General features: G+C 37.3%; 2 protein-coding genes across 2 annotated transcripts in view; one reads left to right on the forward strand and one right to left on the reverse strand.

Annotated features, from left to right (window-relative positions):
- LOC311296162 (coagulation factor XIII B chain-like) overlaps positions 1 to 12346 on the reverse strand; it is a 409206-nt gene that overhangs the window by 350257 nt on the left and 46603 nt on the right. The gene's annotated exons all lie outside the window — the stretch shown is intronic.
- The window catches only part of p3h2 (prolyl 3-hydroxylase 2), a 51538-nt gene that overhangs the window by 20866 nt on the left and 18326 nt on the right, over positions 1 to 12346 (forward strand). The gene's annotated exons all lie outside the window — the stretch shown is intronic.

Consider the following 12346-nt stretch of genomic DNA (forward strand, 5'->3'; position numbering starts at 1 on the left):
TGTTTTTATTATCAAATGGATATCAGCCTCAATCTACTTAAGCATCTGTTAAAAATCACATGCTTTTCATCATCATGCAACCAAGACTGAGTCAGGTTAACAATGTTTTATTTGGCAAAGTTTTCTTTGAGAGGAAAGACATCCCCTCTTTCAAGATGAAGTCAAATGTATCTTTTAATTGAGTCCTTATGACTTTCAGCTAACTCATTAAAATCAGTTCTATTTATATCCTCAACATACATACCGGTAGTAAAGTTTCTACCACTAGAGCAGATGATGCTTTTAATGAAGGAATGTGTCTACTTTTATGAAACGACAGGATGAAAACCAAATGTACCACATAAACATGTATAATTTTACTTCTGCTTAAGTGTTTGCTTTTGCAAAAGCCAGATTTGCAAAGACATGGAGATATTCTCATGGGATGCACAAGATCATTGCATTTCCTTGAATCAGCATTAACATATGGATGCGATCAGTGTGGTATTGCTACAGCGACGAATAGTCTTGTGTAATGTGGATGGTACAAAATATACTTCGTAAAAGCTTTATATTTGTTAACTTGTGAAACAAAGCCAAATAAAATAACTGCCATCATATTTTGTACATCAAGCATTAGCTGAGAATATATCCCTTATGCGGCTTCGTCATTCTCTGGATTCTGGATTCAGCTTTCTGTCCATGAAGTGTTGAGATGTGTCAGTTAGTAGTTTGGTTTTGGTGGATGACAAGAAAATGTGTCCATTTTAAGATTCTGAACAGTGAAAATTATGTTTGCGTGAGAGCTCTGTGCATACATTAGCATTAGCATATTTATTTAGCATGACAAATAATGACTTGGGGCGCACTAAGTTGTATAAAACCAGTTTATTTAAACAGAAAAAATATGTATTTGCTTAATTTATCATTTTTTGCACGAACTCCAACTCGATGTTAATACATCTAACCTATCCACAAATCTAGCACATAGCTATTTTGCTAATAGATTGGTACATTGGATAAGTCCTGAATCGTAAGTTATAACGAATAAAACTACTGGATGGTTACAGAAAATACTGGCTGCAATTGTAAAATTAAAGGTTAGTTGTACTTAAACATAAGTGAGAGTAATGTTATTTGGATGAAAGTATCTGTTAAATGTCTACTTGAATTGAAATAATTATTTGGAGATAAGCCGTTAGGATCCCTTGTTTCTACAGTGTGGTTGGTCAGTGCAATTGTCTTTCTGCTTGTTTTTACAAGAGGAGTGTGTCAGATCCTGCCAGGCGTGACCTTTCGCAACCATCCCAGATCAAACGTCCTTGGATTCTTGACTGCTCCATACCCAGCCCAGCAGGTTTAGGACCCCTGACCTATTGACACACAGTGTAATCAGAGATGACCTGTTATGTTTCCACCGCCCCCTGCCACCCTCCATTATCATGTCCTTCGCCTCTCATAAAAATATGACAAGCCAAACTTAACTTGCGCCCCTTTGATCCGACTCATTTCTGGCAGGGTAGAGGTCATCAGAGCAGTTGTGTTTTTGTTATTTCTGCTTATTTTTCCATCTCCCTCAAAGCTGATTCTGTTGCCTTCGTTGGAAAAATCAACAGATCTCTTTTGGTTCATGTGGATTTTGCTCCTGCTTTCACTGAATGTAAATGCATTGTGGGTAAACGTTTCCATTTTAAATGCATTCAAACATCTATGAAACAATATAATGTAACAGGCCAGATATGTTTTTTTTTTTTTTTTTTTTCACAATTGCCATACGACTCCAGTGGGTTAATAAATGCCTTCTGAAGCAAAGCAATGGGTTTTTGTAATAATAATACCCTTTTTTAAAACTTTATAAACTGTAATCACTTGCTTCCGGTAACGGCCATATGCGCGTTCACGAGAGAGTCGAGTTACGGTGGGAGACTGACCTCTGATCCGACATTTGACGTTCATGTGGTTTAGCATTTTAGTATTTTTCTAGCAATATTCAGTGTTTGGCTCCTAGTTGTAGCTGTAATTTATGTGCAGTGGATTTGGTTTGGAAATGCCTCTTCAGCCAAAGTGTTACTAAATTAACCACTCACCATCAGTCATAAATCAGTGTGTTTGCTGAGTGGTTGTGAAAGCAGACTAGAAATGTGGCTGCGTTGAACCTTTGACACTCAAGATGTAAATATTGATCAGTAAATGCTCTAACAACCACCCAGAACACACAAGTCACTGCATAACAATGTGTCGTTGAGGGCTGTTTTTACTGATTTTTTATTGTGTGTTCACAGCTTTAAACGATTCATTGATTTGTTTGATCCTCTTCTTGGTTAGAAACTTTGTACAGTAACTAAAACTCAAAAAACAGATGTTCTTTCCAACAATAAATCCCTCCATAAAATAATTTTAAAAACAAATTAATAAGTCATCCTGTTTAATAAAACAGTTATCCCATCTCAGAAAGGGGTTACCTCCCTGAACGCCCCCTAGAAAGCGATTTATTCCCATTTGCCGGAGTACAGCTGGTGTTTTCTTCAGCGGGGGGCCGGGATGAATCTCTGGTGGTGATGCTTTTGGCGGCTCTGGGGCTGAAGGGAGCTTCCACTTGGCTCAATATTCGCAGGGGTCTGCCAGCAGTTTTAGTAGCCAGGCTACTGTCAAAACTCAAACTCTCCACTCCTCTAAGATAACAGGCCCCTGCACCTCCTCCGCCGCTCTCCCTGGGTTAAATAACCTGCCTCATGCTGTGATCTGAAACGAGGACCCACGCTTGGCACACTATGGATACATTTGGAGTTGGCCTGTGCTAACATCGCCATAAACCAACAAACGAATAGGTTTGCCAAACCTCATAACACTACATTTTTTAAAAACCTCATATTTTAGCCTGTTAATGTTGTTATAGTTTTGCCTTGTAGATGGCTTTGTTTCAGTTGTTTCATTAGTAATGATCTACTAAAGCAGCTCAACTTGAATTAACATACATTAACAGGCCTTAAAGGGTTAGTTAACCTTAAAAATGAAAATTCTGTCATCATTTACTCACCCTCAAGTTTTTTCAAACCTGTATGAGTTTCTTTGTTCTGTTGAGCACAAAAGAAGATATTTTGAACAATGTCGGCAATCAAACAGTTGACGGCAGTCATTGACTTCCGTAGTATTTTTTTCCTAATATGGAAGTCAATGGCTGTCGTCAACTGTTTGATTGCGGACATCGTAAACGATGACAGAATTTTTATTTTTGGGTGAACTATCCCTTTAAGGCCTGTTAATGTTCGTTAATTCAAGTTGAGCTGCTTTAGTAGATCATTGCTAATGAAATAACTGAAACAAAGCCATCTACAAGGCAAAACTATTACAACATTCCGCATTATGCATCTTTAACAGGCTAATATATGAGGTTTTTAAAAAGTTTAGTGTTATGAGGTTTGGCAAACCTATTCGTTTGTTGGTTTATGGCGATGTTAGCACAGGCCAACTCCGAATGTATCCATAGTGCACCAAACGTGGGTCCCTTAACCTTTAAGATCTTCCTATTTTAATTGAAAATAAATCACCTTGTCGTAACCAAGTGCAAGTGGAGAATGCTTTGAGAAACGGCATATTTTGGCAAACGTTTGTTTCTATTTCCGCACCACTGCGAAATCTCATTAGTCCAAAAGTAAAAACCTAATTTATTTTCTCCTTAAAAATATATAACTGACTCTACGTCATTTTTTAACAATCATTTACAGTGCTTCATGGGATTGTAGTTATTTCCCTTATTAAAGCCTTTATGTACACAGTCTTGAACATTTTGTCTGGTTTGAAAATGTGAAATTTGTAATGTTGTGATTCACCTGTGATTGAATGGGAAAAATCCAAAATTGGACAGGCACTAATGCACTCAATTAAGCATCAAATATTTTCTAATTGGCTGTTAAGTTGTCACGTCGCACAGCAGTTTCACGTTCAGTGTGGACTGGCAAATCGTTTTGACACTGGAAACTTGCCAGTGCTCATCGCACTCACAATATTTGTTGCGTGGGAAGTTGAATCCAGGCTTAACTGTACTAACTTTTCTGTTAGACGGGATGTTTATGTTGCTTTGTGAAAAGTCTTCAAAGCAAACAAAAAGAATAATAATGGCAACTGCCAAAACTTTGTACGGTTTTCTCCCATTGAAAGATAAAACAGAAGAAAAATATCCCATGGACTTAGAGAAACCTGAGCCATACCTGGGGTTTACTTTGAGTTTGCTTTGCATTAAAAACTTGTCAACAACACCGTGGACAAATCATTCATCACTTGGCACCCAGAACCTCAGGGTTCCCAGAATTCTTTGGGGCCTCTATAAGGGTTGTTCATGAGCATTCACACCTGGCAAGGCCAATACAGTAATCTTTGCTCAGTTTTCATGCACTCAGTACAGAGCTAAAGATGTAGATGGGCATCCGCAACATGACAAAATGCAGTGCGCAGACCTCCAGGGAGGAAAATCGAGGGTGCTGGTGCTTTCGTGGGAGAATGAAAGGCAGCTTTGTGAAGTCACAGCCTCCTTTATAAAGTCCAGGCCTGCTTTAGATTGAACTTTTTAGTACAGCTTCCCCATCTCGCTCTGTTTCCAATCGTTTAAATGGCGCACTGATATGCCTCACTGGAACAAAGGCCGTAAAAGGGTCTTTGACCTCTAGAGGAACTCATTCGTAAAGGAAAAAGTGCTTTGTGATGTATATTGAATAAAGCTTCACAAGTTGAAACGGATTCAGCTCGTAAAAAAAGCGCCTGACGGAGGGTGAGTGCAAGTTCGCATCAGGCTCGTGTTTGAACTAGAGATGAATTAGGTTGTTTTTTGATCAAATGTTCCCTGCGTTCTCCAGTGGGGAGTCTGGTCATTAGGAGGTCAGCGTGAGTCCGGGCGCGCTGATCCGAGGGCGCTGCCCTCTCTCAGGCCTAGGGCTCCGCAGGAATGTGGAGGATGTGGAGGGAGTTCTGACTCACCCCTCCGCTCCGGGCCAAGAGATCCTACGGAGTGACATGAAAAATGAAGTGCTGGAGCAAAAGATGTTGAGGACTATTAACTGTGTGCATTTATCACATTTTGGGTAGATTTTTATAATCGAGTGAAAGCTGGATGATGTTTCAAGAGAATTTTAACTCCATCCATAACATAAAACTTGTCTCCCCTAATGCAACAGGAAATTTTAGGAAAGCTGCCTACCATGATTTATAGAACTATTACTATTTTATGGGCCTTTTAAGCCTTTAATGGGATTCGTAGAAGTGAGAAAAGTGAAAGGAAATGGTGGGATGGGTTTGGGAAGAGAGGTGAGCTTGCATACAAATGAGATACAATTCCCTCAATCAGCCGAGAAACTGCTATGAGATGAATGGAAATGCTAATGGATAGTTTTCTCCAGGTTTTATGAACCTCCTCAATTGGAAGTCTGAAGGCCTGTTCACACCAAGATAAATGTTTGGTGTGAAAATTTGGTCCAATAAACATTTAAATTGGTTAAAACGTGTGTTTAAAACGGCGTTCGCATGCCGTCAATGCAACAGTTTTTGCACTGCAAACAAAACTGGCCAACCAATAAGATTTGCACTTTGGATCAAATGCCAAGAGCTGCTACTGTTACATGTATTGGTTGCTAAGCGACAGTGAATAGCAGAGGAAGCCATTTTTCATTCAAAAGACAAACTTTTTTTATTTTATACAATTTGAAATGTGTATAAATTGAAGTACAGTCATGTGAAAAAGAAAGTACACCCTCTTTAAATTCTATGGTTTTACGTATCAGGACAAAATAAAAAATCATCTAGTCCTTAGCAGGCCTTAAAATTAGGTAGATACAACCTCAGATGAACATCAACACATTACATATTACACGTGTCATTGTTTATTTAACAAAAATTAAGCCAAAATGGAGATTCCATGTGTAAAAGAAAGTACACCCCATGATTCAATAGCTTGTAGCAGCAATAACTTGAAGTAATCGTTTTCTGTATGATTTTATCAGTCTCTCACATCGCTCTGGAGGAATTCTGGCCCACTATTCTTTAGAACAGCTTCATTTCAGTGAGGTTGAGGTCAGGTTGAGGTCTGGACTTTGAGTGGGCCAGTGCAACGCCTTGATTATTTTATTTTTCAGCCATTCATTAGATTTGCTGGTGTTCTTGGGATCATTGTCCTGTTGCATGACCCAATATCAGCCAAGTTTTAGCTGTCGGACAGATGACCTCACATTTGACTCTTCATGGTCGACTCAATGACTGCAAGGTGCCCAGCAGGTCCTGCGGCTGCAAAACAAAACAATCATCAACCCTCCATCAGTGTGATGGACAGTTGGTGTGAGGTGTTTATGCTGATATGCTGGTTTTGCCACTTTGGTCTCATCTGCCCAAAGGACATTGTTCCAGAGGTCTTGAGTTTTGTTCAGATGCAACTTTGCAAACCTATGCCATGCTGCCGAGTTATTTTTAGAGAGAAGAAGCTTTCTCCTGGCAACCCTTCCAAACATGCCATACTTGTCCCATCGTTTTCTAATTGTACTGCCATGAACTTTAACATTTAACATGCTAACTGAGGCCTGTAGAGTATGAGATGTAGCTCTTGGGTGTTTTGCAGTTTCTCTGAGCATTGCACTGTCTGACCTTGGGGTGAATTTGCTGGGACGTCCACTCCTGGGAAGATTGGCAACTGTTTTCCACTTGTGAATAATCTTCCTTACTTTAGAATAATGGACTTCAAATAGTTTGGAAATGGCCATATAACACTTCCCAGATTGATGGCAGAAACAATTGCTTCTCTAAGATCATTGCTGATGTCTTTCCTCCTTGGCATTGTGTCAACACACACCTGAATACTCCAGACCAGCAAACTGATAAAACTTCTGCTTTTATAGAGTTGATTACACTTGCTAATGATCAATTAATAAAGAGCTTTTGATTAGCAGTGTAGCACCTCTACATATTAATATTTCATTCATGTCAGTAATATATGTAAGTGAAAAGGATTAAGGTTGTCAAGTCTTTATCTCATAACTGATTAAACTATGATGTTATATTAACTCCATTTCCCAAAATGCTGTGCTGGACTTGCTTGTAACTTCCTGTTTCCTCTTGGTGTCTGGTGAATGTATTTAGTACCCATGATTCAGTATATAGAGGGGTAGGAACTGTTGTTGAGAGACTTTGTTCTACTGGGGACCATTTTCCAATGGTTGAACAGCAGGCCTTACCAGCCCTGCGTCTCAATGTCCATACTATCCATCCTAAACAGTATGTGAGATTAGAATAAGTGTGTCCCAAAGCATAGTATTTTGAAAAGAGTATGCCAAAAGTCCCCGGATGGTCTACTATTTCCAGTGGATATTCGAAGTGTGGATCCGTGCACACTTTAAAGGCTAATGTTGCCCACAACCCATTGCTTTTTGGAGGAGGAACTACAAACAAGAGTAAAAAGTGTTAAGAAACTACTAAACATGGCGGATATGCGGTTTAGATAAAGGTTTGAGTGACTAATCAAAGTTTAACCTGCCAAAAAAATATGTATTTAATGTTATCCGTGTTATATTTCATCTGCAATAACAATGTGGACTTTTATAAAGATCTGTTTGGCCATTCACTTTTAAATGCATCGTTATGCATTAATATGAGGAGAGTCTCCAATGAAACCAATTAGAGTGGACTGCAGATCAACGTGCTTCTGCATTTTTCTCCGATACGGTTGGAAATGAAATGTGGAGGATTTTAACTGTGACAAGATGATTGACAGGCCAGTTTACTGTGACAGGATACGACAGAGAGCAACCGTTAAAGACGCAATTGTGTGACGTGATAGTACGTCCCAAAGCTTGTCTACTTTTTGCTACACACTCAAAAGTATCTACTTTTTCTTCACAAAAAGAGTACATACTTTTAGGGTGTAGTATAAGTATGCGAATTGAAACGCAGCACAGGTGTATCTCCAAGTTTGCTGCAATCGCTGGCTGGATTTATCTGTGCTTTTTGGAGTGTTTCGTGACTGTTTGGTTATACAATTGGACCCGTCACTGTGAGCGTTGGAATATCTTTTTGGGACAGACTTTTTTACTCGGTAAGAGATATTTGCTTCAGCTGATATTGGAGAGACTATCGGATCATATAGACACTGAGACTTTGTTCATCCTGCATCTATCATTGTTGTGTGAAAAGGTTGGGACTATGTTATGATTGGTGGATACAATACACTAAATTTGCACGTGAAGGGGGAACCGTATTTATTTGTGTTTGTGTAATCTTGCTAATATTGGGAGTTGTTACAGCAGCACCTGACAGTTACTTACCCTCTTAATTCCTATGGAATCATGGGGTGTACTTAGTTTGTCACACATGGCTTCTCCATTTTGACTTAATTTTTGTTAAATGAATAATTACACGATGTAATATGTCATGTGTTGTTGTTCATCTGAGGTTGTATCTACCTAATTTTAAGACCCGCCATGGACCAGATGATTTTTTTTATTATGTCCTGATATGTAAAACCATAGAATTCAAAGAGGGTGTACTTTCTTTTTCACATGACTGCATGTAGGAAATAACTATCTAGATTAATAAATGCTGTAAAAGTATTGTTCGTTGTTAGGTCATGATACCAAATACAAAAACTATTGATAAATTGAAACCTCTAAAGGAGTATGGGATGTTATTGTCTGAAGGTTTTCTTTCAGACACAACAGAAGTACTGTTTACCAAAGAAAGTCAGTCCTGACCTTTTATCTAACTTCTAATCAACTAACTTCCCTCTAATTATGTACAAACAAATCAACTACAGACAAACACCTCATCTAAACAAGAAACGACCAAAGAAACCATCTAAATACCAGATCCCACCTTCACAGACTTCCATTGAGCGGTGGCATACAGTAGCTGGATTATTGTAGGCCTATTTTTACTCTTTACTTTTTCCAGCTATGCCATGTCTTCTTGTTTTCGCTCTAATGAAAGAGGCTGTCTGTTCCATCCTGCTTTGAAGACATTCCTCAGACATTACCTTATTAAACCAAGATGTGTGTGGAGTGGGTGTGGCCCGAGGCACAGAGAAAAGGGCTAGTGTGTGTCAGCACAGGCCACGCCCCAGACGTATGACATCATCCACAGGATTCCCACAAGTCTGGGCTGTTTTCTGCAGCACGTGTCCTACGTGCCCTACAGCCGTTTGACTTCGAGGTTTTAGCTGAGGTGAAGAAAGACAGGGATAAATAATAATTAGGTGGAGAAAGTGGATTTTTCCTCATAGCTGAAATCTATTAGTGACTATTGCAGCCTGATGTTTTGTGTCACAATAGCTCAGTTCAGTTTGAAGACGAGTGTAGTATTTTGAGAGAAAAAAATGCAGTTATGTTCGGTCATTTTAGTGGCACAGAAATGACATTTTGGCTTTAAAGTTTTAGGTACCCTCTTATTTTAAAGCAGATGGATGGCTGTAGATGCAAGAAAGGAAAGACCAGTCACATTTCGTGGATGTTTTCCAAATAAAATAGAATAAGTGCATTGCTCAATAAAACATATGATCAATAAGTTATGACAAGATATATTTTTTACATCACTTTAACTCATCAAAATAAGTTTAGTCATTTTCAAGTTATACAAGATTCAACTAATTTTTTTTTTAAGTCAGTTTAATGTAATTTAAGTTGAAATGACTTAAACATCCAAGTTGATTGTACTTGGACAAATGTAAAATGGACAAGGCATTTGAATTTGAAAATACAATAAATTCAGCTGTTTATATTTCTGAAAATAATATATAATTTTAAAACTGACTACTTCTGTAAATACAAAACTCCCACTATTTCTTGTTATTATTGCTAGGCTAAGTTTTATAAACTCTAAACATGTTTGTGATTGAATTACGGTTAATGTGAAGTTAGAAAAATAGACACAACTAAATCAACCCCTCTTGTAAACACATTGGATTTAATATAGGGATTCTGGTGCATTTGAACAGATTCTTGTGGTTTCTCTATTGCTTAGTGTTGAGTGAAAACAGGCCAATGGCAGTTTTCAGCTTTAAGCCATAACACTGTTCAGACAATATGTTCTGCTTGAACATGTTAAATATTAGCTTATCCTTTGATTAAACTATATGTTTTCATTTGCTATTTGACAATTGAGTTTTATTCATTATTGAATATTTAGTTGTAAACAAATCAGGTTTATTCATCCAGTCTCTAACCCAAGAATAATAGCATTTGTAAATGCCCTATGATAATACTTATAGTAAAAGGACATTTAAAAGTTAAATTAGCATTGTGTATTATGAATACTAATAGCTCCAACAACAAATTAATTAGACATTAGAGTAGTTCACTTAGTCCAAGAAGAGCACTTTAATGGATGCTCTCTTTTCTTGTTAACACCTAAAACATTCTTTAAATCTCCACCAAACAGCTTGGTTTTCTCAGTACATAAAAGCATATGCAGTCCTATTAACATGTTGTTGACATTCTTCATCTGAAAAAAACTTGACTTGGCTTCGACTGTATCCCACATCAATCATGATGGGTTTTTTTTTTTTTTTTTTTTTGGTTGTTTTTACAGCCAGTGAGTAAATGGTTTCTAAACTCTGGCTGGAGATGCAGGGAAAAAAGCTTCGGTGGTGTGGGCTATATTAAAGAGCAGTTACGAGGGCCACAGGTGCTCTCTGGAAAGTATTTACCCGAAAGTCTCGAATGTTAACTGAAGTCTGTTTATGCAATTTGGAACAAACTACTGGTTCATGTTGTTTGGTTTTTACTTTTTTTCAACGTCTTGCGCACTGTTTGTTTATGGGGGTGTATCCCTTTGATATAAAATGAAGGGATTTTTTTTCTTTTACGCATATTAAAGGTTTATATGTAATCAGTTTTACTGAGAATATCTGGTAAAGCCAGCACTATGGATTTGTGTAACTGTACAGTGAACAGCTGCAGAACCACCTGTTGAAGTAATTTAGAAGTGAGCTAAAATATGTTTTCAGAGGACTCGCTAGCAACAGGCTCAGTCTTTGTTTAGATGTTATTCCAGCTACTCTTTCAGTCGAGCTAATTAACCCTAGCGCACATTTAAAGACAAACATGTGACACTATTTCATGTCTCTAAAACTAACAGTATGACCCCATTTTTTATGGTTAGGGTAGGTTAAGTAGTATGCTATTTTATTGTAACTTATAATGTTATAGGTTGTTATGTTATGTATTATTTAATGTTGGGATAACGTATATGTTATATTTATAGGTTGTCATGTTAGGTTCTTTATAATGTTAGCTTATGTTATAGATTTGGTTATGGTAGGTTGCATGTAATGTTATGTTAGCTTATATGTTATAGGTTTTTATGTTAGGTTCTATGTGATGTTATTTTAGCTTTTATGTTATACGTTATGTTAAGTTCTTTGTTATGTCAGGTTAGCTTATACAGTTATAGCTATGTTGTAATGTTAAGTTGTATGTTATGTTAGCATATATGCTACAGTTTGTTATGTTATATTGAATGTTATGTTAGGTTCTTTGTTATGTTAGGTTAGCTTATGTTATATGTTATGTTATGTTATGTTAAATTATGTCTGGGTAGCTTATATGTTACAGGTTATGTTAGGTTGCATGTTATGTTTGTTTGTTATATGTTATGTTATTTGTAATGTTAAGTTATGTTATCTTATGTTAGGTTGTATGATATAATTTTAGGTTATCTTATCTTATGTTAGGTTACCTTATATGTTATAAGTTGTAATGTTAGGTTCGCTTGTATGTTGTATGCACATGTTATATAGGCCTAGGTTATCTTGTTAGGTTTATGTTAGGTTAGCTTATGTTATGTTTGTATGTTATGTTAAGCTATGTGAGGTTATAATATGTTGTATAATGTTAGTTTATGCCAACATAATATTATAACACAGCGGAATGACCTTGTAATACACACACAAGCTGCATTTAGATGTGTAAATTGTGCAAGAAAAGTCATTTGCAATGTTCACAAGGCCTTAAGGAACAGTTCTTGTTTAAAGCTGTTAAGACCATGCGTAGGAGGTTTTTGTACTGCAAAGAAAACTAGCTTCTTCAAAACATTCATTCACTTAAAATATGCTGGTTGTAAAAGAGTCATGTGCTTCTACTTCCCTTTGTCTACCAGGTTTTTGCAGAGTGAAACATGACTAGTATTTGTGAGGCAACGATTTTATATAAAAACATCAAACGCATATGAATACAACAAAATTTGGAGGTTTAAACCTTTGAAGTCTCAGAAATGCAAGTTTTTGGTAAATAAAATTGAGATGCAGCTGCGCGAGATGTGAATGTGAGCAGACAATGTGCCGAGCCAGGCTAATTCCTAGCTGTGTTTGCGCTTTTGTGACTGACTGGGCCATTTTCCAATA

This window comes from Rutilus rutilus (genome assembly GCF_951802725.1).
Source record: "Rutilus rutilus genome assembly, chromosome: 8".
Taxonomy (NCBI): Eukaryota; Metazoa; Chordata; class Actinopteri; order Cypriniformes; family Leuciscidae; genus Rutilus; species Rutilus rutilus.